Consider the following 26,282-nt stretch of genomic DNA (forward strand, 5'->3'; position numbering starts at 1 on the left):
TTTCTGCCATTTCTTGAGAGCAAACCTCAAAGCTTTCAGTTTGTCCACAATTATTGCCGAAATATGGGTCTTACGACTGGGGCGAGCCCACACCTCCTGCACACATTCCATAAAGCCTGCCTGATGAATCCAAAAGTTTTCAAACCTGAAGATATGTGCTTTGGGAATTGCTGTGCTGATGGCCACCAGACAAGGAACATGATCAGACGCAGTCTTTGCCAAAGGGGTCAGTTGGGTCATGGGATATATGTTAATCCAACTTGCAGAAGTAAAAACCCAGTCCAACTGTTCCAGGAGTGGCCTGTCTTGCATGTTAGACCATGTGAATTTACGTCCTTTTAGAGGAAGTTCTAACAATCCCAAATGGCCAATTATTTCATTGAAAATGAACATATCATTAATATCACCCCCGGGGAGATTTCTATTATCAATGGAACGGATGAAGTTGAAGTCCCCCATTAACATCCACATCTCATTCGGATCAATGTCCAAATTGTAAATCCAGGAGACAAAATCATCTCGCAACTCACCCTGGCATGGACCATACACATTAACCAGAAACCATTGTTCATTATTATGGACCGAGGTAAAATGCATAACAATAGCGTATGGTTTAACTGTGAGAAGGGTGCCACGGAACATATCAGATCGCCACGCTGTTAAGAGGCCCCCAGATGCTCCGCTAGAGGGAGACTCAACAAATTGATCAAACCGTTGAGGACAAATGCTTTGCATGATAGAGCGCGAGCAAGAGGATAACTTAGTTTCCTGCAAACAAAGCACTGAGCACTGACTCTCTATCACTTTCTCCCTGACAGAGCGCTGCCTAGCATCTGAATTCAGACCACGAACATTCCAGCATAAAACTTTCCAACTACGCGTTGTGACACGATTCATGGATAACCATTGCGTATAGAAGTAATAAAAGTGTGGCACATAATGCCACACCCTCCAAAATAAAGCTAAATTCAGTACCCCAGAGTGTCACCTCCCAGCCCGGACTTAGTTCAACAGTAATAAAAACAGACACAGCCAGCACCATCAGACTTGGCATATAAAGTAACATAAAAACTAATTGGAAGATGCAGATGAGTTCTCCTGTGGATTAGCCATAAGCTTGTCCGCCGTTAGGAGCGCAGGATTAACCTCCAACTGCGCCCCCACAGCTTGGAGAACATGAAGCGGGGTGTGAGGTGGTGCAGTGGGCCGAGCGTCTTCAGTATCATCCGCAGAAGTGGGCTGGGCCTTGTCCTCCATGGGCTTTGCACGGGGGCGCTTTTTAGATGGCTGCAGAGAAAGTTGCTCAAAGACCACGTTTTTGTACCCATCTAACTTTACCGCGCTCTGAGTGCAACGCCTTAGTGACGTATCAACAACAGAAGTCTTCTTGTCTCACCGCTTACGAGCAGAGGATTGCTCCACAGAGAACAAAGGTGTTGATCGAACTGATACTGGAAGAGCAAAACTAGCAGACTCAATTTCTTTGGAAACAGACTCCGAAACAGCAGGCACCGCCTCAAATAAAGCTCTGGCCACAGGGCGCTTCTGCATGACAGGTTTTCTGACAGCAGGAACAAGAGGCAATGAAGCAGTCAAACAACTAATCATCCTTGATTCATCAAAGGCAATGGACCACGACCTCTTGGAGTAGATGATTGTGCCCATCGGCTTGGGGAAGATAGATCTTGGCACTTCCTTGACAGAGAAATCAAACATAAGGTTTTGGAAAGACCTTTGCCAAATCATCTCCGGGGGAAGAGGAGGTCCTGCCACAATACGTGCCATGCCAATAAAAATCTGATGCTGCTGAATCATAGGGGGATGGTAGGGCACAATGGCAAGCTGATTCTCCTCAAGGAAGGGGTGAAGGGGCAAATCATGTTGTTGCTGGATTTCACCTTCTTGTTCTTGCTGCTCTACAGAAACAGACCCTTCTGGCTGATCAATTACTATTGAAACTTGATCCTGTTCGGGAGCAGCAGGTGGCAGTGCCTGTCCATTGTCAGCTTTATCTCCCCACAGGGCATTGCCCCAACCAGGTGCAGGCGCTTCGTTATTGACCAGTGGAGGCGGCGGAGCGAGAGGTGCATCATTCCAACCCAGCATTGGGTATGGAGGTAAGGCAAACATCAAATTATCAGGCATCAGATTGCCAGGCAAAGGGTGAGGGTTTCCATCGAGAGGCATAGGGTCTTCGTCATTTGGCATCTGGTCTGCAAAATCTGCGCCAAGAACATAGCAAGCGGCCGTCCAAGATACTTGAGCACCTCCATACTCTGCATAATCACCAACCTTTGTATCTTTGTCGTCAGCCAGCGAATGGTAAATGGCATTGAATCATTGCCGTCGGCCAGCGGACGGCCAAGCATGCCACGTGGCAGCACCTGGGGGGCTGGCCTATTTGGTAGCTTTGCCGTCAGCTGGCTGATGGCAAATATTAAACGTTCTTTGTCGTCCGCTGGCTGACGGCAAAGCAACAAAATAGGCAGCCTACCGCCCCAGATTGCACAGGTAGCTGACATGTGGCATGTTTGCCGTCCTCTAGCTAATGGCAAAGCTCTTTGCTGTCCGCCAGCGGACGGCAAAGAGTGTAGATAGCCCCTATTTTTTCTTGAAATCATTCAATTTGACAGAATTTCACATATATATACACACATATGAAAAATACTTTCGACAAGCATACCAACACATATACATACCAAATCATATCCCTGCCATATGGATATGATCATCCAACACATATACATAGCAAATGGTTTCATCCAACACATATACATAGCCAACATATCCAACAACAAGCATACAATGGTTCCATCCATACATACATATGTAGGTAGCAAGTTTGACATTGTTCATTGTACAAAATCAAAACAAGAAGGAAGCATAAAAGAGAAGAGTAGACTCCATCAACACAAGCTTCCTCATCTAAAGCAAATCTGCAAATTGGGAAAGAAGCAAGTTAGAAGAAGACTATCTAGAAAAAGAAGAAGAAGAAGAAGAAGAAGAAGATTTTTTTTCTCTTTCTTTTTCTCCTCTCCTCTATTTTATCTTCTTCTTCTTCTTCTAACTAAGGTAGGTAAAAATGCCATTTTATTGCTAAGCTAGGTAAAAATGCTAAGTGTAGGTCATTTTAGAGCTAAGCTAGGTAAATAGGTCATTTTGGAGCTTACTAAGGTTATTATGTCATTTTCGAGGAAAGTAAGGTAAGTCTATATCATTTTGGAGGTAACAAAGATTAACATGACATTTTTGAGGAAAGAAAGCTAAGTATAGCTCATTTTTTGTCTAACTTAGGTATTTATTCCATTTAGGAGGAAAGTAAGCTAAGTATGCATTTGTTAAGAAAAACACTAGAGAAAACTTACCCTCATCACAACAAATGGGATGAAGATCACAACTAAGGTAAAGATTGATCCAACGGCATAATGATACCAAGCCTCATTATCAATGGCATATTTTCTAATCTTCTTAAGCTTCAGGCGCATTGCATCCATCTTCAAGCGCATTGCATTCATCTTCATCTTGTGATCATCGACGACATCGGCAACATACAACTCCAATGTCATCTTCTCTTCTTCAATTCTTTTAATTTTTTATTTCAAATACTCATTTTCTTTTTCAACTAAATTTAACTTCTCGACAAGAGGGTCGGTTTCAAATTCCAGTTCACATACCTCCTAGATTAAAATATCTCTATGTCAACTTGATGGCCATAATTGTCATAAATGAGAAATGCAACAAATAGTTATGAAAGAGAATTTACCACATCTGAATCATAAAGCGGGCGAGGGCCGACGGGGACAGACATCAAGACCATGGCACTATGTATAAGAAAGAATAATACGAAGTAAGAAGAATGTACAAGTAACTATATAAATCATACAATCATACAAGTAACTATATAAATCAAGTACAACATAAAAAATTGAATACCTAGTCATAATCTGGTTCAATAAATGCTTCGGATCAATAAATGCATCATCATCATCACTATTAGTAATGACATGCTCATCATCATCATTAATAAATGCATCATCATCATGTGGAAGGCCACCTCTACGTAATATGTCAAGCATTGACAGGTCATTGGCTGCAGTAACCTCTTCTAGTTCAGGCTCTTCTTGTTCCGGCTGAGGGATGAAGTCGGGTTCACTGTCTACTTCAATGTTCTGGGGTGAAGTAGAGCGGTTCTTGAAACGTTTTTTGGAAATACGCATTTCTTGGAAGAATTCTCCTTCATATGTGTCTAGGTTAATGTGAGGTGCATAATCATCTTCATTGGGGGGAGGTGGTCTAACACGTGGCGGCACTTCATAAACTACATCCCAACCTTTGAGATTAGGATCACTTTGATAGGCCCACGGTAGATAGAAAACTTGGGTAGCCTGTTGAGCCATAATATAGACATCGGGAACATCCAAATGGGTGCTTTGATTGATTTCCACTAGCCCTATATGTTCATGAGTCCTTCTAGTCTCCTTCGGTTGGAACCAATAACATTTGAAGACTACGACATTTGGTGGGTATGCACCATAGAATTGAAGTTCATAAATTGCTTCAACTCTTCCAAAATACTCGGTATCTCCTTCGCCGATAGTAGAGACACAACAATTTGTAGACTTTCGGTCGGCCATACATAGCTCTTTGCCATAGGTACGAAAGCAATACCCGTTGATGTCGTATTTGTCAAATGAACGGACCTTATAGTCAAAACCATTAGCGACTTGTCTCAATTCGGCGTCCATAAGCTCTGAATTAGCCTACAAGTTTAATATGAAAGGGATTATTGCATTAGCCACAAATTAGACGAAGAAATGAAATTGTCTAATGGAAATTACCATTTGTTTGAACCAAGAGATGAAACCAGGATAGCCGCGTCCATGATTTGCCAGAAGCTCATACTCTTCGCCGGAATCCTTTTGGATCACTGCTACATACGAGAATATGGCGACGTATCGACTGTGTCAAATTTATCCAGCAATAAGAGTAGTGCAAAGGAATTAGAAGTTACAAAACAATGTACCAAGAACTTACTCGATGTACGGCCGCACTTCAGTTAGGTTGGTGAAGATATACAACGAAATGATCTGCCATTCTTTGAAATCCAATGTTAAGGAATTGCACCAGCTGGTGCGAGATCCCCATTTAATAGGCTAAGGTTGGATCCACCCTTTTTAGGTTCGTCAGCATTGTACCGAGGCTTCAGCTTATGCAAATGGCGATTTTTGGCTTCGTAGTGTGCTGTCACAAAGTTTACCGCCTCCTCAGTAATGAATGCCTCAGCCATCGATGCTTCAATTCTATGTTTATTTTTACATTTTTCTCATAGCGTCTTCTGCATCCTCTCAGTGGCGTAGCACCAACGATTTTGCACAGCCCACCCCCCAATCTTGCCTCAGTTGGGAGATGCAAAATCAAGTTCTGCATTGGATTAAAGAAGCCCGACAGAAAGATCTTCTCTAACTTGCAGATCAACTCCGGCGCCAAATCTTCCATTTCTTCTAGCATGCCAGGCGATAGTTCTTTCGCACAAAGAACATGGAAGAAATATCTCATCTCTGCCAGTACTAGCCATTCATCCTTAGGGATGAAGCCACGCAACATCACTGGCATTACCCGCTCAATCCATATGTGCCAATCATGACTCTTAAGACCAAATATATTCAATTTATCAAGACTGGCTCCCCTCCTTAGATTCGCTACATACCCATCGGGGAACATCAACTGTTGTTGCACCCACAAGATAATTTCCCTCATAGCTGGCCTTCCAAGATTGAACCATGCCTTTGGCTTCGTCCAGTTCTGCTTTCCTTTTGGTTCTTTCATGTTTTATAACGGCCTATCACATAGCGCCTCCAGATCGACTCTTGACTTAGTATTATCCTTTGACTTCCCATCTATGCCGAACAATGTACCAAAAAGTGCTTCAGCGATTTTCTTCTGAGTGTGCATCACGTCGACGTTGTGTGGGCAAAGGAGGTCTTTGAAGTAAGGCAGATCCCACAAGCATGTCTTGTGAGTCCAAGCATGTTTCGAATTATACCCCTTGAAATACCTTGGACGCTCTTGATCTGGCTTGAGAGCATTTAACTGATCTAGTGTCTCTTGGCCTGTCAACGCAGGTGGTGCAGAGTTTTTGACAACTCTACCTCTGATGAAGTTCTTATTGTCTTTCCTGAACTTATGGCTAGGATCCAGGAACTGTCTATGCATGTCAAAGCAAGAAAACTTGCGACCGGCCTGAAGCCAACGAAACTCAAGAGCACCCTTGCATGTGGGGCACGAGAACCTTCCATGCACACACCAGCCAACGAATAGCACATACGCCGGCAAGCCATGCGTCGAGTACATGTACCAGACACGCATTATGAAGTTCCGTTTGCTAAAGGCGTCGTATGTCTTGAACCCATTATCCCAGGCTTCTTGCAATTCGTCCTTCAGTGGCTGCATGTACACATTCATATTCTTCCCCGGATAGTTGGGCCCGGGAATTATCAACGTCAGGAAAATGTTCTTTCTTTGCATAATCTTTCCGGGGGGGGAGATTGAGTAGAAAGACAAATACGGGCCAACAACTGTATTGGGATGCCGTCAGACCAAACACACTGAACCCATCTGTGCTGATGTCGACTCGAGGATGCCTCGGATCTGCCACTTTGTCATCATGTAATGCATCGAAGCTCTTCCATGCTTCACTGTCCTATGTGTGCACCATCATCAGCTTCCCATATGCATCTAGTTGGGTTCTTTTTCCCGTTTTGTGCCATGTCATCTGTCCTGCCGTCTCTTCGACCATGAAAAGAAGTTGAAGTCTTGGTACGATTTGCATATACCAAAGAACATTAACGGGGATTTTGGTCCGCGTCTTCTCACCCATACCGTTGTCTACCATAACATACCTGGATGACTTGCAAATGGGACAATAGGTCAAGTCCGCATACTGAAGCCTAAATAAGACACATCCTTTCTCACAGGCATGTATCTTCTCATAGGGCATCTTAAGAGCACGGAGAATTTTGTCTGACTGGTACATGTTTGCAGGTAGGACATGGCCTTTGGGTAGAAAACATCCAAATATTGTCATAATTGCGTCATAGCATTCTCTGCCCAAGTTGAATTGAGCCTTCAGAGCCATTATTTGTGAGATGGCATCTAGCTGACAAAGCTCGATGTGCTCGTGGAGAGGACGTTTTGAAGACTCCAACATTTCATTGAAGGCCTTTGTAGATTCCTCCATCTCATCATCCGAGTCCCGAGCATCATCAAAGTCTTGTACCATGTCTTGCATCCCTGTATCATGCTCGTCGGTGCAACGACGAAGCACCTCAGCTCTGGCACGTTGGGCAGACTCGCCATGAAATGTCCACATAGTATAATCGGGTGTAAAACCCCACTTCTGCAGGTGTTTGCCCATTTCATCCTCTGTCCTCTTATGCCAATTGTTGCACCCGGCGCAGGGGCACCATGTTATCCTCTGGCCATTTGCAAATGCGGCTCTCAGAAACCCCTTGGTTCTTGTTAACCATTCAGTGGTCATGTCTTTCTGACTAGTGTTACCGGTGTACATCCACGTACGATCAGTCATCTTGCCTAGCAAATGGACACATAATAAATATATATATAAATCAGCATGTATATATTCATCAGTTAAAGGAGTTTGTCACTTTTATTACGTCCATGCAACCTAGACACTAATAGGTAAATATAGGTCCTAATCCCACCCGAGTATGTGTAGATTGGGTTCGTTTTCCAATGCTCTGCTCCGGATCCGATGCAAAATTTCGGCAGCACCTCCCCGCTATTCTCCTGATAAATGTCTCGGCAATAAGCAGAGAGGATGTGTACCCGAAGAACAACAGGGAGGCACTGACGAAATTCTGCATCGGATCCGGAGCAGAGCATATGGGAAAACGAACCCAATCTACACATACTTGGGTTGTCCATAGATAACGTTCGACAATTCGAAAGAATTGCGGTTATAAATATGCAAATGCATGCATATTTATAGATGTAACCCTTTCGAATGGGAGATGCATAGTGGTCACGCGTACTGATGATTGAAGACACCTATAGCTAGCAAGTTTCATCAGCACGAAGACCAAAATAGAGCAAATCAAGGGGGAGGAGATGTCATTTGTGCTAACCCACGAATGCAGGGGCAGAGCTCATCGAACACTAGACCCTCGCAGCAACGAAAAAACTGCACATTTAAATCGAAAGATGAGTTTCATAGAAATATTGTTTTTTCATCAACTAACTAAATATTTACAACAGGATGAGCGGGTTAGGGGTTCCTCGGCGTCGATAGAACCCTAAATAGCAACTACCATCGGTGCAAGGTACATGAGGCGGTCGTCGTTGAACACTAGATCCATGTCCCACAAGTGACGCCGGCGCCCGGCGTCCCGCAACAATAGTTCTGGTGGTCGATGACGGTCGAACACCTTGGCAAATTTGTATGGAAGTCTCTGCGATGAGGATTAAAGCCAAGTTTTGAAATTTCAAACAACCAAACCGACTTGAGTCAGTTTGGTTGTTTCAAGTTTCAACACTTAGCTTTCAATCGTCATCTCTGAGGCTGCTAGACAAATTCACAATGGTGTTCGACCGCCATCGACGCCGAGAACTGTTGTTGCGGGACGCGGGACCCCTGTGTCACTTGTGGGACGTGGATGTAGTATTCGAGACCGACGGCCACATCTGCCTCGCACTGACGATACTTGCTATTTAGGGTACCATCGACACCGAGGAACTCCTAACCCGCTCGTCCCCGGGTAAACTAAATTAGCATGCATTCAATAAGCAAAACTACATCATCTCTTGCGTCCGTACATCGTCGAATATTATCACTAATACATCTCAAATAGTATCATACATATAGCATCGCTAATACAGCTAGAACCGTAGCGAACGACGGGTATCAGCGCGGGCGGTGGACACCCAAAGAGAAGGAACCATCACAGGATCATAGCTCCAATGTGATCCCTGAAGAACCTGCCAGGTATTGTCCAACCTACCCTCCAATGCAACCATGTAGCGACGGACGTGCTCGTCCTCCTCGCTGACACGGTGACGTACCACCTCCGCGGTGTCTGAAAGCCTCGGCACCGTCGCTGGCCCACGCAACCGCCACCAAACAAGGTTTGGGTCAATGACGGGCTGACTCCTCGCCAACCTGCGCCCCCCGGAAGGTAGAACCTCCCAGTACCAGCCCGGCAGAGCTCAGTCTCGGACATGGCCCCTCTGATCAAGCAGGCCTCCTCCACCGAGTTGACGACGAGGATGCGGGATAGGCATCGTTGACGTCGAAGCGGGAATAAATGCTTGAACTAAAAAATAACAATAAATTTCACATGTTCAAAATAAACCAGAAACTTAACCTAAAGTAAACTAAACCTAAACCTAAACTAAACTAAACCTAAACTAAACTAAACTAACTAAACTAAACCTAAACTAAACCAGAAACTTGACCTAAACTAAACCTAAACTAAATTATACTAAACCTAATTAAACTAAATCTAAAAACAGTGAGAGAAAATGAAAATATCCCACCTTGGAGCGGCCGGGGCGGCGAGGCGGGGCGGAGCGGCTGTGGCGGCGAGGCGCCGCGGTGAGGCGCCGCGGCGGGGCGGTGACTCGATGCGGCAAGGCGGCACGTCGGGCGGGCCGGTAGGACGGCCGGGGTGGGGCAGGCCAGTGCGGAGGGGCGGGGTGGGGCAGGCCGGTGCGGAGGGGCGGGGCGGCCGGGATGGGGCCGGCGCAGCCTATCGGGGCGGCCGGGGCGGGGCGGCGACGCGGGGCGGGGCGAGGGGGGCGGCCGAGGCGGGCAGCGGCGCAGGGTTGGGATCAGGGGAGAGGGAGAGGGAGAGAGGGGCAGGGCGCGAGGGCATTTTGATACATATAGGGCTAGGCTCTTTGCCGTCCGCTAGCTGACGGCAAAGAGCGTAGCTAACGGACGTTAGAACGGCCACTTTCTTTCCCGTCCGTTAGCGGACGGCAAAGTTTCTTTGCCGTCAGCTAGCCGATGGCAAAGAAAGTGGCTGTTAGCTGCCCCCCCATCGGCCCACCCTACCTCTTTGTCGTCCGCTAGCGGACGGCAAAGATGGAGCTAACGGCAAACACTTTCTTTGCCGTCAGGTTTCCTTAAGCTGATGGCAAAGACTCTCTTCGCCATAAACTAGCTGACGGGAAAGAAGCGGCTGACGGCAAAGTTCCTGATTCCAGTAGTGGTTCCCAAAATTTTCCTGTGCAGGTACATCGAGAAGCATGTTAAGCACAACAGGCTAAGCATCAACCAAAATTATCCATGGCAGACAAAATAATCTCCAAAAGATAGCTTCAGTGTGCAGGTTTAAGCACGCTAGTAAAGCAAAACAAGTGGAAAGGTGTGCTAACTGCAACATGCCTAACATTTAACAACAAGCAAACATAGTTATTCAAACTGGTATTGTGCCGGTCTAAGTACACTCGTTATTATTAAATAAAAATGGAAAGGCATGTTAACTACATGATGCAGCAACCAAATATAGTCATTCATAGTGGTATTGTTGAAACTGGTACTGATGAAATTGAACTGCACTGTTCATACTTGCACATATAGAACATCACGTTGTGAATAACTGGAATAAACAAGGCATACTACGAACAACCAAAGATAGCATTTCAAACTGGACATATGCTAACTACAAACAACCGAACAATCAAAAACCTTTAAAAGAGGCATATGCTAGCTATAGCAGGCTTAACAACAAGCAAATATATGCATTCCTATCGGTATGTTTAAAACTGGAATAACTGAAATAATTACACATATAGAGCATCACATTGCGAACAACTGAAATAAACAGGGCATACTGCAAACAACCAGGTATATCAATTAAAACTGGACATATTCTCACTACACTACAAAAGGGACTCGACAAAGCAAATCATGGGTTTCCACCTGTGAAGAGGCACGGCAAAACAAATCGTGGGTTTCTGTAACACCCCCAGTGTCATGCTACAGTAATCCCCTGTTGATGGTGCCATGTCCTCACACTACTGTTGCTAATCCTCACTTGATCCAAATCACTGTTCATGTTCAAACTCAAATTCAAAGTCAAAAATTCAAATTTGCCAAACATGAAAACTAAAATGTTCAAAGTGTGGCAAATAATCACTGAGTAATTGTCATGTTGGAACTAACCTCTTCTGAATTCCCAAAATGCCCATGGGAATTAATTCAGTGCTCCAGCAGCATTTAAATTGGCCTTTTCGATTTCTAAAATTAATTAGGCAACTCCTTTGGCCCCAAACTTTTTGTTCCATCTCAAGGTATTGTTTTAGTTTTATGTGCCAAGTTTTGTTCAAAACAAAACTCATTTGGTACTAAAAGAAAATGCAAAACAGAGCAAATAAAAGAAAACAAAAAGGAAAAGGAAAAGGAAAAGGAAAGAAGAAGGAGAAGGAAAGCCCCTGCCCCACTTGGGCTTCGGCCCACCCGAGCCAGCTGGCCCAACAGGCCGGCCCACTCCCCCTCCCCGGTCGCCTTCTCCTGCTCCTCGAGCCGTGTCACTACAGGGGCTGGTTCCCGCCGAACCACCTCGCCGGCGACGACCCCCGCCGCGAGAGGATAAGGACGCCGCCCCAGACGCCTCGAGCCCTCCCCCTCACCTACCGCCACATCCACTCCCCCTAGACGCCTCGCCATTCCCTCCTTCTCTCTTCCTCGCTCGCTCACTCCCCTCTCTCCGAACCGAGCGCGCCCGCTGCCATCCTCCGTCGTCACCACGGCCACCGGAGTCGTCTCGCCCTCCTGACCTATCTAGCAGCTCTGCCATCGTCGGCTACCTCGTCCTCGTCCACGAGCGGAAGCCGGGGAGCACCGCAGGCCGCGGATCGAGCTGCCCCCTTCCGCCTCGGTCGCCGGCGATCTCCCTCCTCTCCGACGTTTTTGCAGCTCCTAAACCACCACGGGCCATTGTGTGAGCCACTTGGTGAGCCTCTCTTCCTCCCTCATCTCTCTGGCCGTCCTCGCACGCGCGCTAGCTACTTTCCCTATGCGCGCCCGAACGCAGCGCCGCGGAGCTCGTCGTCGGCGAATCTCCTGTGACCAAATGGTCACGGGCGTATGCCCGTTAGCCTCACCGCGTCACGCAGCACGCGCCTAGCCCTTTCGCCTAAGCTATAGCGCGTCGTAGCTCCGTTTCGGCCGTTGACCGTAGACGCCCCACCGCGGACCTCGTCAACGGCGACGTTTACGGCCAGGTCCGGCGATACCACCACCATCACTCGACGCGCGACCGAGTGGCCGTTCAAACGCGCCTTGCTGCGCCCCTCCCCATGCCCCGTAGCGCGTTCCTGACGAGGTCCCGAACCCCACCGCCGCCTCCACTCATCGTCGGCGCAGTTCCGGCCAGCCGCGAGCCCAGCTGACCTCACCACACGACGCGGCGGGCTCTCGCTGTTCGAACGCGCCCGCCCGCGCCCGTGTTGGCCCCTTGTGGGCGAATCCCAGCCATCTCCGGCGTTCGGCCGCCGCAGATGGCTTCGCCGGTGTTGCTCCGGCGCGGGTGCTGACCGAGCACCGGCAGGGCCTGCCTCTGGGTCACTGCCCGTGGGCCCCCTAGCTCTAATTGACCAGTTGGCCTGGTCAACTGTGCTGACTGGGCAGGCCCCAGCCACTGACACGCGGGCCCCACCGCTTATTCCACTAACTAAAATGTTTTAATAATTAAAACTAATTAGTTTAGTTAATTAGTCTATGATAGGTGGGGTCCAGTAGCTAATTAACCTAGATTAGTTAGTTTAATATATTGTTAGACTAACAGAGGCTGACATGTGGGTCCCACTGGACCCACATGTCAGGTTTGACCTGGTCAGCGAGTCTGTTAACTGCTGACGTCATCAACGCGTCATGCTGATGTCATTTTTCCTTTTCTGTCAGTTTAACTAATTTCTGGAAATGCTTTAATCTTTGAAAATTCATAGAAATTAAACCGTAACTCCAATGAAAATGTTTTCTATATGAAAGTTGCTCAGAAAAATCCCACGAATCCGAATGCGTGGTCCATTCACCCTTCAGATGCCCGTAGCATGCTGAACATGGAACCGTCCCCTCTCTTTCATCTGTCTGGAATTCGTCTAACACCGAGGATTCATCCTCGGATGTTTATCCCCTCCATCTGCAACATGTAGTACTACGTTAGGGCAACCCTAGCTCCACCCATCATCATGTTATGCCTTGTGATGCATTGTTTGCTCTGTATTTACTATTTCTTCCCCCTCTTCTCTCCGGTAGACCCCGAGACCGATGTTGCCCCTGTGATCGACTACGTCGACGAAGACCCCTCCTTGCCAGAGCAACCAGGCAAGCAAAACCCCCGTGAGCATTCCGATATCGCCCATTTCTTTCCCTCTCATGCTTGCATTAGAACTGCTACTGCTTTCTATATGATCCTACTCTAATGCATAGCCTGTTGTTGTTACCTGCTTTCATACCTTACCTGCTTATCCTAAACTGCTTAGTATAGGTTGGTTAGTGATCCATCAATGACCCCCACCTTGTCCCAGTTGCCCCGCTTTATGTTCGATGACTCAATCACGTGATCAATGTCCAGGCCCCGACACCGCACATCACCCCCCCTAGTTGTACGACTCTGCAGAGTTACTATCGAGTGCCGAGGGTGGAACCTCTTACATCACTCCTGATGAGATCTCTGTAGTGTAGCTATACGGTCGAGGTCATCGAGGGTGATTTCCTCCTTAACCATTTCCGTTACGGCTCTGTCATGCAACTCATCAAATGTGAACCTCGAGGGTGGATCCTCTTATGTTCACCTTGATGATAACATCGAGTGGAATTCACCGGGGGTGATTCCTCGGGTTTTCCCCTTGGTGTTAAACACAGTTACTATGGTTACTATGACTTTGCACTGAGCCATGTTACTAAAGACGGGTCGGCCCTGAGAGGTACCCGCGCGAGCTTAATAGCGAGTGATGTGGAATCGGGTTAACCTGGAAGGTGCCCGCGAGATACTTACGAGGCATGGCCGAGCATTCTTAGCCCTTGCCACAAGTACTCCAGACGGGGCGACGGGGTCACATCGATCATGAGTCTCTGCTCGTGACCGCGTGCTCCTAATCCACTACGGTTTGGATATTTGATCCAAGGGTCCTCTGGCCTAATAGCACTAACCATCACGTGGGCATAGTATGGGCGTTCTGCGTCGTATGCATCAGCCAAAGCTTAATAGACGTCAGCGACTGAGCAGCGCGCGCCGGGTCGGACTGCGTAAGCTCCTGCCTTGTTGAAGGAGGTAGCTAGGTCTACTCACCGGTCACCCACGCAATGTGCAGGAGTTCCCGGGGCGATGGCCCATGACCCCTGGGGGCATAGGTTTAGTCCGGCGTGTTGACCTCTCTATTAAGCCTAGGTCAGGTTGCGGCGTATTGTTTGGCCAAGGCCGGGCATGACCCAGGAAAGTGTGTCCGGCCGGAGTTAATCGAGCATGGTGGGTAAGTTGGTGCACCCCTGCTGGGAAGAAAACATCTATCGATAGCCTGTCCTACGGTAACGGACACTTGGAGTTGTATCCCGATTGATACAACTAGAACTGGATACTTGTGATGAGAAATTGATTGTGATGAGAAATGGATAGTATGGCTCTGGGATTGCTTTCTCGTAGGGAGTCGAGAAAGGATCTCTGGACGAGGTTGATAACACTTCTACTACTTTACTTTATGCTACTCTACCCCCTCCTGTTGCTGCAAGATGGTGGTTTCCAGAAGATGCTAGTCTTCGATAGGCTAGGCTTTCCCCTTCCCTTCTGGCATTCTGTAGTTTAATCCACAGATACAACCCATTCCTTTGATACAGATGCATACTTAGTTTAGATCTAATGTAAGTCTTGCAAGTACTTTGGATGAGTACTCACGGTTGCTTTGCTACTTCTTTTTCCCCCATACCCGATTGTTGCGACCAGATGACGGATCCCAGGAGCCAGATGACGCCACTGATGACTACTACTACCCGGAGGATGCCTATTACTATGTGACGGCCGCTGGCGACTTGGAGTAGTTAGGAGGCTCCCAGGCAGGAGGCCTTGCCTTTTCGATCAATGTTGCTTTTGTGCTAGCCTTCTTAAGGCAAAACTTGTCTAACTTATGTCTGTACTCAGATATTGTTGCTTCCGCTGACTCTTGTGTATTTGAGCTTATGTATTCGAGCCCTCGAGGCCCCTACTTGTAATATAAAGCTTGTATTATTTTAATTTGTGTCTAGAGTTGTGTTGTGATATCTTCCCATGAGTCCTTGATCTTGATCGTACACATTTGCGTGTATGATTAGTGTATGATTGAATCGAGGGCGTCACAAGTTGGTATCAGAGCCGACTGCCTGTAGGATTCCCCTTTCCAACTCCTTGGCCGAAGTTGAGTCTAGTCACTACAGAAACTTTTACTAACATGGTTATGTGTCTTACGGGCCCACATCGCCATTTGGGTGGTATTAGGATCTTTTATTCCTCGTCTATACTCTGGGACTCTGATCTCTCTTCTATTCGGGTTAAATGGTTTTACTAACTCGAACATTAGGATCTTGTGATCACATCTGCCCGGAGAGCCCCTTATTTTAGATGATCGCCTGCTGCATCAGAAGATTCCGAAGATACTCTACGATATTTTCTCGAGACTTTGTGCCTGTTGCCTTTGCAATTCCTTACCACCGAAATATCCTTATGGATAACTACACACACGTACCAATCTTACATTCTATCCCATTGATCTTGTTATTACAAGATGCCCTGAACTGCTCTCCTTTTTCCGAGAATCCTTTGAGCTTACTGCCTTGCAGCTCCTTGTCATCTGAATACCCCTACGGATAACTTTGTGCACCTATCGAGTATCCGCTCATCCTCAGTTGATTCTTGTACTTCTCTAAAGTCTTCGTAATACCATTCGTTCTTGTGAAAATCCTCAACGGCCCATTGTTCTTGAATTTCTTGCTTGCTTGCATTATTGTTAATACCATAAGTCTAGTAATCTTATTGTCAGCCTTTGTCATTACCATTTTGAGTCCGTTGATACAATATGTTGCGAATGCTCGCAATCCTCAACCAGATCCTAGAATTCATCCTTCCGGCTCAGACGTCATCTTAAACATGAGCTGGATCTTGACCAATCATATTGCCATCAATTGTACCTCTAAGGCTATTCAACCTATCCATCCCTAATCAGGGCATTGCTTCTGATCCCTTGTCTTGGAATTCTTAATTCCTTTGCATTTGAGCTTTGAGTTAGTCAGTTGTTTCTATAATCTGATCTCCTTGCATTCTTTATTCTTTTGATTGAGTACCAATGCTCACATCAGGTCCCTTGTGGACCACCAGATCCTTTGTTGGGTTTATCCGACAACGTCCTTCATATTCAGTAACCCTGTAGCCTTTTCCTTGGATACATAATGCTTTTGGTAAATTGTATCCCCTACTTTTGTCAACCATGCTCCGCTACCGAGCTTGTGTTATTTATTCTTGAAATTTATGATATATGTTCCTAAGATGCCCCGATGGGTTCAACCTATGCCTTCCCTAATCCGTGTGAACTGGAAAGTTATGCGGATTATACTCTACTGGCTTTTCGTCAGATAAAATTTCAATACTACAACTTCATCAAGAGCGAGAAGTAAAATGAAAGGTTATGCATGCTAGAAGTGGGAGTCGACCCTGAACCTTTGTGTTCATGCCCACGGACATGGTGTGGAACTTATCATGAAAGCTTCTTGCAAGGATATTTAATCATTTGAATAATTCTTCCGGTATCGTAAATTGGATCCCTTGCAGTTATGGTCTCGACCATATTTCCTCCTTGATCTCATTCACTGGGTAAGTTAAAATTACCTATCCTCTGCAAATCATTTTCCCCGTCCAAACTCTACTCCGATTTACCTTCTGGCATTACACCTAGTACTTGATACTGGGAAGCTTTATACCCCATCACATCATTCCTAGCCTAAACGACTATATTTTATCATGACAACTTTTAACTGTGCTACCTGGTCCTTATGCCCGGAGCAACTTCCGACGATGAGCTAAGCTTACGTCGATCTTCCTCATCTTATCATTTCACCTCGAGCAACAAGCTTGACTTTGAGCTTGTGTCGAATCCGTGGTTCTCATAGCCTTTCACTTCATCCTCCCTTTCCTGCTCGAGGGCATCTTCATAGAGTCTCTCGACAAACTTTTGTCTTGATCACCGTCACACTTTGGCTTCTTCAGAGATGTCAATTGAATTCATGGCTAGAAATACCATCTTGTCTCTCGATGATTTGTGTCAGCATCAACAACATTCTTGTCTTCTCCCCAACACAAACTTGATCATATTGATTTTGGGATTACATCCTTTTTGACATGACGATGGATTGCTACTGAGCCCGTCGGCCACACCCTCATCTTTTCCCTGCTAAAATTGTATGACTTTTTTTCTTATAAGTTGTTTCCGATGGATCCTTTGTGTATCCAAAGTCTGACCTTTGCTTGAAACCATGTCAATGCTATCTCGAAGCATGTCTGTGGTAATCCGATCTCCAATAAGAACATTTGAAGCACGATACTAAATTTTCTTTATCAGTTATCCAAACACCGTTGTATGGGTAATGTCATGAAATTTCTTTCCCTTTACCTAATTGGTTATCTACTTACTATCCTGTCATGGATATCTTGCTCTCCTTGTCCTTGGGAAGGATATACCCCTGAAATATGTGTTTAAACACATTTTCCTTTTCATTGTTCTGTTTAATCTGACAATTACATTTTCCTTTCCATTGGTTTGTTTAAACCTTATTGTGATCTATATTATATAAGCAGTAATATTTCCCTGCTTATATCAACACCTCATTGTATCTCTCTGTCATTAAGACCCTGTTACTATTGTTGATGACATTCCGGTAGCCACCGATGGACGAGAACTTTGCCTAATGGCCCGCCTCGTTCCATGAGCAGGAAAATGGTTCTCTTCGTCCCTCGCCCTTGGTACCGACGTTGTTGCCGATATAACTGACATGCTGCCCTCTGACATGCCTTGCTATCATGACCGTGCAAAATGCTAGCGCCCTTTCTACTTTTAACCTACATGGTGGGCCCATAACCCACAGTTCCATAGGATCGAAACCTGACTCTCCTGTACCCCCCTGTTTCTAAGGTTATTCCTCACGCTTGGCTTCGTATCTTGTCACGAGCCACCTTCCGAGAGATGATCTATTCCTGATGCTCTGAACTCCTTTCTCACACTCGATTCAGGTATCAATCGTTTGTCCATCCGCTTGTAGCTTCCTATTGTACATTCATACTTTGCTCTTGATGTTTTATTAAGTTTCAACTCGAGAGATACTTCTGCCTCATTCCCTGCATTGTTCACCAGACAATTAACCCTAGAAGGGTCAGTTCACCTGAAGTTACTCTTTACTTCCCACTTAAATCTCGGGACGAGATTTCTTGTAGTGGAGGAGATTTGTAACACCCCCAGTGTCATGCTACAGTAATCCCCTGTTGATGGTGCCATGTCATCACACTACTGTTGCTAATCCTCACTTGATCCAAATCACTATTCATGTTCAAACTCAAATTCAAAGTCAAAAATTCAAATTTGCCAAACATGAAAACTAAAATGTTCAAAGTGTGGCAAATAATCACTGAATAATTGTCATGTTGGAACCAACCTAGTCTGAATTCCCAAAATGCCCATGGGAATTAATTCAGTGCTCCAGTAGCATTTAAATTGGCCTTTTCGATTTCTAAAATTAATTAGGCAACTCCTTTTGCCCCCACACTTTTTGTTCCATCTCAAGGTATTGTTTTAGTTTTATGTGCCAAGTTTTGTTCAAAACAAAACTCATTTGGTACTAAAAAAATGCAAAACAAAGCAAATAAAAGAAAACAAAAAGGAAAAGGAAAAGGAAAGAAGAAGGAGAGGGAAAGCCCCTGCCCCACTTGGGCTTCGGCCCACCCGAGCCTGTTGACATGGTTTTTGACCAAACCAAAATAGCGTGCAAATACTGTACCAAAAGTTAGATAAATGCGAAACGGTAAAATTTTGTTTTATAATGAGAATGATCAATTAAAAAAATATAATCAACCGCTCAAATCAACAACCAAAAAATAGGCATATTATATATTCGAACGTTGATAATGCACACTTTAAACCGACAATTATAAAATATGGCAAAACAAATTTGTCTTGTATGTACGCGCATCGTCGCCGACGGATGCTGATCTAAAATTTCACCGTCAAGGACGACGCCAATATTATCGAAGCATCAGGCAGTATGTTCCTCCATCAGAAGAATATTGTTGTATCTTAACCGATGCACACGAAATATAATTTGATAGAGAAGCCAATCATAAGGTTGATCGTTGCGTAAAAAAACCATATAATAATGAAAGGGAACAATTTAAAAATAATGGTACGATATATTTTTGATATTACGAACATTGAAAAAAGCCGATGATTATACCATAGGACGAAAATCATCTAGTTTTGTCATAAGAAAATATGGAGGATGCATGGCGTGTACGCACGCGTTACCGACGGCGGAATTCTAATTCTTAAATAAATTTAAATTGTGATAGGCAGTGTTGATATTGCCAAAATACTGAATCATCAAGTAAATGCGAACATTATTCCAATAATATTAAACGCATATAAAAGAAAAATGCCCTGTGTGACAACATATTAAAAAATGTCAGACAATTATTGAATTATTGGCAAACACCGATATTGCTAACAATGAAAAGGGACAATAAATAAATATGAGAAAACAAATAATACTCATCAAATTTTTGTCCTAAGGAAATTTCATCGACGATAGAATTCTAATGTTAACATAAAATCAAATTATCATGACCGGCGCCAATGTTGCCAAAATATTATTCCACAAAATAAATGTGAGCATGTCATTCTACGACATCTAATGAAATATTGGTGCAATGCTTGAATAAAAATGTGTCACACACCATCGTATAATTATCAATGAAAGAATATATTCTCATATCTCTATCTCATGCACGTTAAGAAAATTTGCCTTAATCAGGCCTAGCCCATTTTGAAAATGTCTACGTACGTGTCCATGTGTAACCACATCCGTCGGCCAATCACGCACATAAGTAAATGGGTCAGCGACGTTGCCGGTCAATTAGTGATTAAACAAATAGAAAAAAGGAGCCATCACGCTCCCACCATCCCATGATCCCACGATTAGTGGACGTGGACGTGGGCGCACACACCTCCAGCCGCTGCAGCGCTGCACGCTCCGTCTCTATAAATAGCTGGCTCCCAGGCGTACACAGGGTAGGATTCATTTTTGCTCCAAAGTTCTTTGGTCTTCTTCCTCCTCTAATAGCAATATTCTACTACAAACCATAAATAATATAAAAGCACATAGAGAAAGAAGAGGCCGGCGTGGTGCTTGCTGCAAGGTTGAAGGTGAGATTCATGGCTCTTCCCTAGCCCCTGATTTGGCCATTGTGGTACAGATCAGGGAGCTTTCTTCTTCCTCCTCTCTCAAAAGTCTAGCCCTTGGTTCGGCCATCGTGGTACAAATCAAGGAGCATGTTTCATCTTTCCAAAATTCTCGTCCTTAGTCCGGCCATCGCGGCACAGACTAAGGTGCATGTTTAATCCATCTTAAATTTTTGTCCTTGGTTCGGCCATCGCAGTACAAACCAAGGGACATGTTATATACACACCAAATTGTTGCCTTTGGTTCGGCCATCACGGTAAGAGTCAAGAAGCATGCATGGTTCTTGTAAGCACGGTTCCTTTCAATGTTGCGTGCGCTTCGTCCTATTGCTCTGTCTTGGTTCGGTCCCTTTAGCGATACAAGTCAAGATGAACGCCTCGTTCCTTGGTTTGGTCTCTATTCATGGATACAAATCAAGATAGTGTCATAGGTGCGAAAACCTCATAAAAATTGACTTAATTTGGTCATCATAAAAAAATGGATATGACTAAGTTGGAATGAAATTACGAAGGCACTAAACTGGACTCATGATAATCTCTTGTTTAGTTGCGTCACGGGCATTATGTGTCACGCTAGTTGCAATACAAACAAGAGCATAAAAATATATTCCCTCACTTGGTTACACTGCATGTGGGCATTATCTTAATGCCACGCGGTGTTAGTAGTAATACGAGCAGGGCAAGACTTAATTAAAAAAGGTGTTCACGATACACACCTAGAAACCAAATCATGCAAGATGAATGATAAAACATGTTGCATCATAAAAAACCAATCTTACTTGGTTGCGCTACACGTGGGCATTATCATAATGCTACACGGTGTTAGTAGTAATACAAGTAAAAGAAAATTAAACAAAGTATTCAGGCCACATATTTGGTCCAAAGTCAAATAAAACATGTCATGAAATGCTCCAATGCTATAAGAACCTAAACTATTAGCATCGTCATAAATGGATATCACAAACTCACTTTACTTGGGTTATACTACACACGAGCGTCAATAATGTGACACTATGTGGAGTTAGTACCAACACCATGTAAGGTACAAACATAAGCGAAAATGATAAATGAAAAATGACTCATGCAACATCATAATTGCTCCACAAACCTTTGCCTGGTTATGCTGCACGCGGGCATTATTTTAGTGCCACGCGGTGTTAGTAGTAATACAGGTAAAGCAGAACTTAATAAAAAATAAGTTCACTCCACATCCACATATGCATACAAAATTCATGCAAAATACATGATAAGGCATATTTCATGTAGCCCATATAGGCTTTAAACAAATAAAAAAATAGCATAAACAAACTCCATTCGGGTCAAGCTATACGTGTGTGTCATATCATTGCACCGCGTGGTTAGTTTGAATACCGTGTGAAGTCAAAGTCAAAAAAATATGGCACATATCATATGCACTATAAAAAGCATCAAAATTGTGTCAGAAAGCTTCAGTCCATTACGCTACACACGGGCACCATGTCAGTGTCGTGCGGTGATAGTAGTAAAGTGATGATGCAAAAGTTATTAAAATTGACATGTCACATGTATCCATGCCACCAAAACCAAAGATGTCATATAAAATTCCCAAAGAAAAACGTACCCATATCCTATGTGCCAAACGTAGGATAAAACTAAGCCTAGCCAAAACCAACCTTCATTCTGCACCATCATATAAATGAGGTTGAACACAAATAAATTTGTTGCATGTTAGGAAAATATATACTCCAACATATCAAACATGAAATTATGGAGAAGTACTTGCATGAAAGTAAACTTCAAGTACCCAAGCGGGAGTGCATCGACGATCGCGAGGAGGATTTTTCTTGTAGCATATTGTAATAGGAATGTGTTGCAATCTTATGTAATAGATATGTTGGAATTCTTAATCAGGCGTTTTCTCTTCGGAGATGTAATTAACAGAATTTTTATGTAAATGTAAGAGTTCTGGAAATAAAGTACCTGCAATGTTTGATCCTATTTTTATTGTATGCATCTACGCATTTAAATTATTAACTCTGTATCAATGACGTGGACGCGTGTCTCACGGCCGCCATTTTCCCGTCATCAGATTCTGGCATGCCCGGTGGGACATATTTCTCCCCTCATCTTCGAATTCCAACATAGGATTGCAACATATGAATTTCCATAGTACATAAAGCATGAAACATTATTACCCATATACAAGAAAAAATTGAAGATAACTAATATATGGTTTTCTTTATTCTAAAGTTATGAGGGACAAGTCCAACAATTTGTCACTCTCCGCTTTGGTGACCTCTGGCTGGATGTGCCAATTGCTCCGCTTGTGGCTGCAGTTAGCAAGAGTTTGGAAACAACAGCTGCATCCCTGGCTAAGCCAGAAGAAAAGGAAGTCTCCTCTACACTGAAGGAGGGGTTTACTCTTGTGCTCACAAAGTCAGCAAAGATAAGGATGCGTGCAGCTGCAAGAGCATCTAAGGATCAGCATGTACGCGAAGCTTCTTCATCTACTTCAGTTCCTCCTGGTTTCACAAAGATGTCACCTACCAAGGTCATGAGTCATGAGGTACCACCAAATGTTGTTCGCATGACACCCGAAGAGTGGCCCGTTCTCGCAAAACGGACAGGATCACTAAAGGTGGCATCGCCAAGACAATCTGCTTCAACTACATCGACCAAAGTCGCAGTGCCCCTTACACCTTCAAAACTTAGGGTGGGCGCACGCGAAGGGTCAGGAGAAAGCTCACATAAACTTATCCCAAGCAACGTAGGGGCAACACAAAGGGCTTGCTCCGCGGACAAAGGAAAAGGTGTAATGGCTGAGGGCACTGAGTCTTCCTCACTTGAAGGATCGGCTCGTCCAAGAAACCAACTTCGTGTTGATGCACCTGAATTTATCCCCACCATGGGCTATAATCCCATTGAACCATGCCTAGTGGGTGAGCCAAGCAATAGACGCTCGCTCCAGTGGCAGGGGGTGTTTGTCACTTCAGATGACTTCCAAGCTAGTCATGTGGATCCAACTGCTACAATATCAGATCCTTTGTCCTCATCGGTGCCAGCATCAAGACCATCATTTGAGGGTTCAATTGATCCAGCATGTCGTCGTCGTCGACGACAGAGGGCTCACCGTGCATGGCTTGATTTCCCAGTGGCAACTGATGCAAACATGACCAATCAACAACGGAAGCAAGTGGCATATTCCATCAGAAATAGAGAAAGGAAGATCAATGCGAGGATTCGCGGAGGGAGCCATGCTAGCTTCCATGCCGTCATGACACAGAATGTTTGCCAAGCTTTGAAGGAAGTACTTCCAGGATGCTCTATCTCTGCTGATAATGTTGGTGACGCCATCATGCGGCATGTAGAAACTCTATCGAAGTGGCCAGAATATGAAGAATTTGTGAAGGCAGATCCACAACGACAAGAGTATGTGAACCAGGCTGCTCATGCACGCAAAAAGCGGGCCGCCCTGAAACAAAGAGAGATGGAAATACGAGCCGATTCGGGTTATAGCAGAATACAAGGAAAAGATTCTCCATCAACAAGCCAAGTCAGTAGAGGAAATGGAGCAAAAGAAATGGCAAGTACAGAAAACAAGACTACCAGAACTCTCGCTCCATGACCAACTCGTAAGAAGGTCTCAGGAAACTCATTTGAAGTATTCAACGCAATGCCAGTTGGTGTCAAAGGGGTGACAGACAATAGTAGCGAAACCTCCTCAGCATCAATACACTTCAAGAGGAAGAAGGCATGTAAGACTGTTGTAGAAGGTCCTCGCCGCACGACATGGAGCCAGAAGGGTTCAGATCATGAAGAACATGGGTCAAGCAATGGGGGGTCTTACAATCCCCTATCAGATAGCACTCCTTGTCCTTCTGAGAATGAGATAGAACTTCACCATGGTGCAGAGCATACAGAACAAGTCCTAGCTGCGAATGAAACTCGTCCCGTTGAGGATCAATTAGCCAACCTTACGGCAGCGCTTCAGCAAAAGGAAGACGAGCTAGCAGCCCTTTGAATTCATATGAGCAATAACCAGAGCAAAGGAAATGAAGGGGATGGTGGCGCAAGTGCTAGTAGCCAACATGGAGGAGCAGGGCTTAACCTTGAGGCGATCCAAAGAATGATCGCTGAAGGGGTAAAGTCGCAATTAATGCAAACTCAGTACTCGATGAGGCCAGGGTATGTTAAGACGTACCCACCTGATGTGGACCTAGTTTCTTTCCCAACAAATTACAGGCAGTCGCAGTTTAGTAAGTTCAACGGGAGTGGATCTCCCCATGAGCACATAGCACACTTCCTTGCTGCTTGTCAGGATACAGCTAACAACGGAGCACTTCTCCTTAGGCAGTTTGTACAGACATTGTCTGGGCCTGCCTTCATTTGGTACAGCAAGTTGCCTCCAAGCTCTATAAAAACGTGGGAACAAATGCAAAACTCATTCCTCGAGAGGTTTTATAGCACACAAAGGACGATGGGCATAACTGAGTTGACCCAAACTGAACAAGGGTTCAACGAGAGGGCGGCTGATTTCATAAATAGATGGAGAAATCTAAGTCTTCATTGCCCACAGCCAATCACTGAGCCAGAAGCAGTGTGCATGTGCATGAACAATCTCCGCTCAAAAGTGGTTGTCCAGTTACAAGGAGTGAGGCCCCTCATGTTTGAAGAGTTAGCTTCAAAATCCACGGATATAGAAAATTTTATGCAGCTTGTCGCTCATCGAACAAAAACAACGTTCAACAAGCCTACAGACAAAGGTGGTCAGCGTGAAAAGTTGCCGATGAAACCCAAGTCTGCACAAGCCATGGAGGCAACGACGGTAAAACCTCAGTTCTAGCCCAGAAGAGCACCTATAGGGAATCAAGGGCAGCGAGATGCACAGGTGCGGGAGGTTGATAACAACGAGCTGAGAAAGATGGCCCTGCCGTCCATCCACGTGGTCCAAGCTCAGGATGGTCGTGTGGTACGCCTAACTTCGTAATCACTGGATTGGCTAACTCACTAGTATCAGGTTTAAATAGGTGTTTTTTGGCCAACTGTGATAAAGGCATTCTACATGATTCAGACGAAGATGTTGTCGTGGCTTCCTCCATCTATATGCAAGGAAAATATGCATGTCGGTATACGTATGAAATTACAGGAAGTTAAAAATAGTACATGAAAATGCAAGATTGAATATTATACCAAGGTGGAAGAGATGATCCCGAGGTACACAGTCTGTAACGAGAGATAGTATCTACAAAAAAACATTTCAATATTTGAATCTGATGCATAAAAAAGGGGATATGAGAAACACGAAACAGGTGTGCGTGATTGAAAATATTCCTCATCCCCCTCAAAAAAAATAGTAACATCGCTGTCGAATGACGGACCAAGCCTATCTATAGGCTTGTCGGAACGTCGATGGTGATCGAGTCATCAAACTCATACATATATGGCAAATAAAAAAAATCACCGTCGAACGACGGACCAAGCCCATATATAGGCTTGCCGGAACGCCGACGGTGATCGAGTCATCAAACTCATACATATATGGCAAATAAAAAAATCACTGTCGAACGACGGACCAAGCCCATATATAGGCTTGCCGGAACGCCGACGATGATCGAGTCATCAAACTCATACATATATGGCAATAAAAAAATCACCGTTGAACGACGGACCAAGCCCATATATAGGTTTGCCGGAACGCCGACGGTGATCAAGTCATCAAACTCATACATATATGGCAATAAAAAAAATCACCGCCGAAGGACGGACCAAGCCTATATGAAGGCTTCCCGGAACGCCGACGGTGATCAAGTCAT

The sequence above is a fragment of the Triticum urartu genome, chromosome 3A (genome assembly GCF_056163025.1).
Source record: "Triticum urartu cultivar PI428250 chromosome 3A, HENAU_Tu73, whole genome shotgun sequence".
Lineage (NCBI taxonomy): Eukaryota > Viridiplantae > Streptophyta > Magnoliopsida > Poales > Poaceae > Triticum > Triticum urartu.